Source organism: Hylobates moloch, unplaced genomic scaffold (assembly GCF_009828535.3).
Source record: "Hylobates moloch isolate HMO894 unplaced genomic scaffold, HMol_V3 SCAFFOLD_6, whole genome shotgun sequence".
In the NCBI taxonomy this organism is placed as follows: Eukaryota; Metazoa; Chordata; class Mammalia; order Primates; family Hylobatidae; genus Hylobates; species Hylobates moloch.
Window position 1 is genome coordinate 16,534,967 of NW_026652281.1, and position 7,049 is coordinate 16,542,015.

Below are 7,049 nucleotides of genomic sequence, written 5' to 3' on the forward strand. Positions count from 1 at the left end.
GCAATATTCAACATTCTTAATGAAAAGAATTTCCAACCCAGAATTTCATATCCAGCCAAGCTAAGCTTCATAAATGAAGGAGAAATAAAATATTTTACAGACAAGCAAGGGAAGTCATTACTGTCCGACCTGCGTTACAAGAGCTCCTGAAGGAATCACTAAATATGGAAAGTAAAGACCACTGCCAGCCACTACAAAAACACACTGAAGTTCACCGATCACTGGCACTATAAAGCAAACACATAAACAAGTCTGCAAAATAACCAGCTAATATCATGATGACAATATCAAATCCACACATATCAGTACAACCTTAAATGTAAATGGGCTAAGTTCCCCAATTAAAAGACACAGAGTGGAAAGCTGGATAAAGAACCAAGACTCATTGATATGCTGTCTTCAAAGAGACCCATCTCACATGCAGTGACACACATAGGCTCAAAATAAAGGGATGAAGGAAAATCTACCAAGCAAATGGAACACAGAAAAAAGCAGGGGTTGCAGTCCTAGTTTCTGACAAAACAGACTTTAAACCAACAAAGATCAAAGAGGACAAAGAAAGGCATTACATAATGTTAAAGGGTTTGATTCAACAGGAAGATATAACTAGCCTAAGTATATATATGCACCCAATACAAGAGCACTCAGATTCATAAAGCAAGTTCTTAGAGATCTTCGAAGACATATAGACTCCCACATAATAATAGTGGGAGACTTTAACACTCCACTAACGATATTGGACAGATCATCCAAGACAGAAAATTAACAAAGATATTTAGGACCTGAACTTGGGACTGAATCAAGTGGATCTCATAGATATCTACACAACTCTCCACTCCAAAACAGTAGAACATACATTCTTCTCTAAATTCTACCAGATGTACAATTCACATGGCACTTACTCTAAAAGCAGTCATGTAATTGGAAGTAAAACACTCCTCAGCAAATGCAAAAGAAATGAAATAATAACAAACAGACTCTCAGACCACAGCACGATCAAATTAGAAACCAAGACTAAGAAATTCACTCAAAACCCTACAATTACACAGAAATGGAATAACCTGCTCCTGAATGACTTTTGGATAAATAATGAAATTAAGGCAGAAATCAAGAAGTTCTTTGAAACAAAGACACATACCAGAATCTCTGGGACACAGCTAAAGCATTGTTAAGAGGAAAAAATGTCCTCATCAAAAAGTTAGAAGGATCTAAAGTTAATAACCTAACATCTCAATTAAAAGAGTTAGAGAACCAAGAGCAAACAAATCTGAAAGCTAGCAGAAGACAAGCGATAACCAAAATCAGAGCTGAGCTGAAGGAGATAGAGACATGAAAAAAACATTCAAAAGATCAACGAACCCAGGAGCTGGCTTTTGGAAAAAATTAATAAAATAGATAAACTTCTAGATAGACTAATAAGGAAGAAAATGGAGAAGATTCAAATAAACACAATCAGAAATGATAAAGAAGATATCACCACTGACTCCACAGAAATATAGACAGCTATCAGAGAATATTATGAACACTTCTATGCACATAAGCTAGAAAATCTAGAAGAAATGGATAAATTCATGGACACATGCACCCTCGCAAGACTGAACAAGGAAGAAATTGAATCCCTGAACAAATCAATACAAGTTCTGAAATTGAGACAGTAATAAATAGCCTATCAACCAAAAAAAGCCCAGGACCAGATAGATTCACAGCTAAAAAGCCCGGGACCAGATAGATTCACAGCTAAATTCTACCAGATGTACAAAGAAGATATGGTACAGTTCCTACTGAAACTATTCCAAAAAAATCAAAACAGAGACTCCCCGCTAACTCATTCTATGAGGCCAGCATCATCCTGCTACCAAAACCTGGCAGAGACACAACAAAAAAAAGAAAATTTCATGCCAGTATACTTGATGAACATCAATACAAAAATCCTCAAAAAAATACTGGTAAACAGACTCCAACAGCACATCAAAAAGCTAATCCACCATGATCAAGTAGGCTTTATCCCTGGGATGCAAGTTTGGTTCAGCAAACACAAATCAATAAATGTGATGCATCACATAAACAGAACTAAAAATAAAAACCACATGATTGTCTCAATAGATGCAGAAAATGCTTTCTACAAAATTCAACATCCATTCATGTTAAAAACTCTCAATAAACTAGGTATTGAAGGAACATACCTCAAAATAATAAGAGCCATCTATGGCAAACCCACAGCCAACATCATACTGAATGGGCAAAATCTGGAAGCATTCCCCTTGAAAACTGGCACAAGACAAGGATGCCCTCTCTCACCACTCCTGTTCAAGTTCTGGCCAAGACAATCAGGCGATAGAAAGAAATAAAGTGCATTCAAATAGGAAGAGAGGAAGTCAACTATTGCTGTCTAGAGATGACAGGATCCTATACCTAGAAAATCCCATCGTCTCAGCCCCAAAGCTTCTTAAGCTGATAAGCAACTTCAGCAAAGTCTCAAGATACAAAATCAATGTGCAAAAATCACTAACATTTTTATTCACCAACAACGTTCAAACCAAGAACCAAATTATGAGCAAACTCCCATTCACAATTCCCACAAAAAGAATAAACTACCTAGGAACACAGCTAACTAGGGAGGTAAAAGATCTTGACAAGAACTACAAACCACTGCTGAAGGAAATCAGAGATGACTCAAACAAATGAAAAAAAAAACTCCTTATAGTATAGTTTGAAGTCAAGTAGCGTGATGCCTCCAGCTTTGTTCTTTTGGCTTAGGATTGACTTGGTGATGCGGGCTCTTTTTTGGTTCCATATAAACTTTAAAGTAGTTTTTTCCAATTCTGTGAAGAAAGTCATTGGTAGCTTCATGGGGATGGCATTGAATCTATAAATTACCTTGGGCAGTATGGCCGTTTTCACAATATTGATTCTTCCAACCCATGAGCATGGAATGTTCTTCCATTTGTTTGTATCCTCTTTTATTTTATTGAGCAGTGGTTTGTAGTTCTCCTTGAAGAGGTCCTTCACATCCCTTGTAAGTTGGATTCCTAGGTATTTTATTCTCTTTGAAGCAATTGTGAATGGGAGTTCACTCATGATTTGGCTCTCTGTTTGTCTGTGATTGGTGTATAAGAATGCTTGTGATTTTTGTACATTGATTTTGTATCCTGAGACTTTGCTGACGTTGCTAATCAGCTTAAGGAGATTTTGGGCTGAGACAATGGGGTTTTCTAGATATACAATCATGTCATCTGCAAACAGGGACAATTTGACTTCCTCTTTTCCTAATTGAATACCCTTTATTTCCTTCTCCTGCCTGATTGCCCTGGCCAGAATTTCCAGCACTATGTTGAATATGAGTGGTGAGAGAAGGCATCCCTGTCTTGTGCCAGTTTTCAAAGGAAATGCTTCCAGTTTTTGTCCATTCAGTATGATAGTGGTTGTGGGTTTGTCATAGATAGCTCTTATTATTTTGAGATACGTCCCATCAATACCTAATTTATTGAGAGTTTTTAGCATGAAGTGTTGTTGAATTTTGTCAAAGGCCTTTTCTGCATCTATTGAGATAATCATGTGGTTTTTGTCTTTGGTTCTGTTTATATGCTGGATTACATTTATTGATTTGTGTATGTTGAACCAGCCTTGCATCCCAGGGATGAAGCCCACTTGATCATGGTGTATAAGCTGTTTGATGTGCTGCTGGATTCGGTTTGCCAGTATTTTATTGAGGATTTTTGCATCAATGTTCATCACGTATATTGGTCTGAAATTCTCTTTTTTGGTTATGTCTCTGCCAGGCTTTGGTATCAGGATGATGCTGGCCTCATAAAATGTGTTAGGGAGGATTCCCTCTTTTTCTATCATTTGGAATAGTTTCAGAAGGAATGGTAGCAGTTCCTCCTTGTACCTCTGGTAGAATTCAGCTGTGAATCCATCAGGTCCTGGACTCTTTTTGGTTGGTAAGCTATTGATTATTGCCACAATTTCAGAACCTGTTATTGGTCTATTCAGAGATTCAATTTCTTCCTGGTTTAGTCTTGGGAGGGTGTATTTGTCGAGGAATTTATCCATTTCTTCTAGATTTTCTAGTTTATTTGCGTAGAGGTGTTTGTAGTATTCTCTGATGGTAGATTGTATTTCTGTGGGATCGGTGGTGATATCCCCTTTATCGTTTTTTATTGCATCTATTTGATTCTTCTCTCTTTTCTTCTTTATTAGTCTTGCTAGCGGTCTATCAATTTTGCTGATCTTTTCAAAAAACCAGCTCCTGGATTCATTAATTTTTTGAAGGGTTTTTTGTGTGTCTATTTCCTTCAGTTCTGCTCTGATTTTAGTTATTTCTTGCCTTCTGCTAGCTTTTGAATGTGTTTGCTCTTGCTTTTCTAGTTCTTTTAATTGTGATGTTAGGGTGTCAATTTTGGATCTTTCCTACTTTCTCTTGTGAGCATTTAGTGCTATAAATTTCCCTCTACACACTGCTTTGAATGTGTCCCAGAGATTCTGGTATGTTGTGTCTTTGTTCTCGTTGGTTTCAAAGAACATCTTTATTTCTGCCTTCATTTCGTTATGTACCCAGTAGTCATTCAGGAGCAGGTTGTTCAGTTTCCAAAACAGCATGGTACTGGTACCACAACAGAGACGTAGATCAATGAACATAACAGAGCCCTCAGAAATAATGCCGCATAGCTACAACTATCTGATCTTTGACAAACCTGACAAAAACAAGCAATGGGAAAAGGATTCCCTATTTAATAAATGGTGCTGGGAAAACTGGCTAGCCATATGTAGAAAGCTGAAACTGGATCCCTTCCTTACACCTTATACAAAAATTAATTCAAGATGGATTAAAGACTTACATGTTAGACCTAAAACCATAAAAACCCTAGAAGAAAACCTAGGCAATACCATTCAGGACATAGGCGTGGGCAAGGACTTCATGTCTAAAACACCAAAAGCAATGGCAACAAAAGCCAAAATTGACAAATGGGATCTGATTAAACTAAAGAGCTTCTGCACAGCAAAAGAAACTACCATCAGAGTGAACAGGCAGCCTACAAATTGTGAGAAAATTTTTGCAAACTACTCATCTGACAAAAGGCTAGTATCCAGAATCTACAATGAACTCAAACAAATTTACAAGAAAAAAACAAACAACCCCATCAAAAACTGGGCAAAGGACATGAACAGACACTTCTCAAAAGAAGACATTTATGCAGCCAGAAAACACATGAAAAAATGCTCATCATCACTGGCCATCAGAGAAATGCAAATCAAAACCACAATGGGATACCATCTCACACCAGATAGAATGGCCATCATTAAAAAGTCAGGAAACAACAGGTGCTGGAGAGGATGTGGAGAAATAGGAACACTTTTACACTGTTGATGGGACTGTAAACTAGTTCAACCATTGTGAAAGTCAGTGTGGCGATTCCTCAGGGATCTCGAACTAGAAATAGCATTTGACCCAGCCATGCCATTAGTGGGTATATACCCAAAGGACTATAAATCATGCTGCTATAAAGACACATGCACACGTATGTTTATTGTGGCACTATTCACAATAGCAAAGACTTGGAAGCAACCCAAATGTCCAACAAAGATAGACTGGATTAAGAAAATGTGGTACATATACACCATGGAATACTATGCAGCCATAAAAAATGATGAGTTCATGTCCTTTGTCGGGACATGGATGAAACTGGAAACCATCATTCTCAGTAAACTATCGCAAGGACAAAAAACCAAACACCACATGTTCTCACTCATAGGTGGGAATTGAACAATGAGAACACATGGACACGGGAAGGGGAACATCACACTCTGGGGACTATTGTGGGGTGGGGGAAGAGGGGAGGGACAGCATTAGGAGATATACCTAATGCTAAATGATGAGTTAATGGGTGCAGCACACCAACATGGCACAGGTATACATATGTAACAAACCTGCACATTGTGCACATGTACCCTAAAACTTAAAGTATATAAAAAAAAGACAGTTTCCAAACTGTTAATACAAAAGAAAGGTTCAACTCTGTGAGGTGAATGCACACATCACACAAAAAAAAGAAAAAAGAAAAAAAAATTCCATACTCATGAATAGGAAGAATCAATTTTATTAAAATGGTCATACTGCCTAAAGCAATCTATAGATTCAATACGATTTCCATTAAACTACTGTTGACATTCTTCACAGAACTAGAAAAAAATATTTTAAAATTTATATGGAACAAAAAAAAGAGTCTGAATAACCAAGGCAATTCTAAGCAAAAAGAACAAAGCTGGAGGTATCACACTACCTGACTCCAAACTATACTCCAGGGCTACAATAACCAAAATAGTATGGCACTGGTACTAGAACAGACCTGTAGACCAGTGGAACAGAATCAAGAACCCAGAAATAAGACCACATGCCTACAACCATCTGATCTTTGACAAAGTCAACAAAAACAAGCAATGGGGAAAGGATTCCCTATTCAATGTATGGTGATGGGATCAAGTGGCTAGCCACATGCAGAAGATTGAAACTGGACCCCTTTCTTACAGCATATACAAAAATTAACTCAAGATGGATTAAAGACTTAAACGTAAAATCCCAAACTATAAAAACCCTGGGAGACAATGTAGGCCATACCATTCAGGACCTAGGCACAGACAAAGATTTCATGATGAAGATGCCAAAAGTAATTGCAACAAAAGCAAAAATGGACAAATGGGATCTAATTAAACTTAAGAGCTTCAGCATAGCAAAAGAAACTATCAACAGAGTAAACAGACAACCTACAGAATGGGAGAAAACTTTTGCCAACAAAGGTCTCATATCCAGCATTTATAAGGAACTTAACAAATTTACAAGAAAAAAACAACCCCATAAAAAATGGGCAAAGGACATGAACTTTTCAAAAGAAGGCATACATGCAGCCAATAATCATATGAAAAAAAGCTCAGCATCACTGATCATTAGAGAAATGCAAATCAAATCAAAACCACAATGAGATACCATCTAACAACAGTCAGAATGACTACTATTAGAAAGTCAAAAAATCACAGATGCTGGCGAGGTTGTG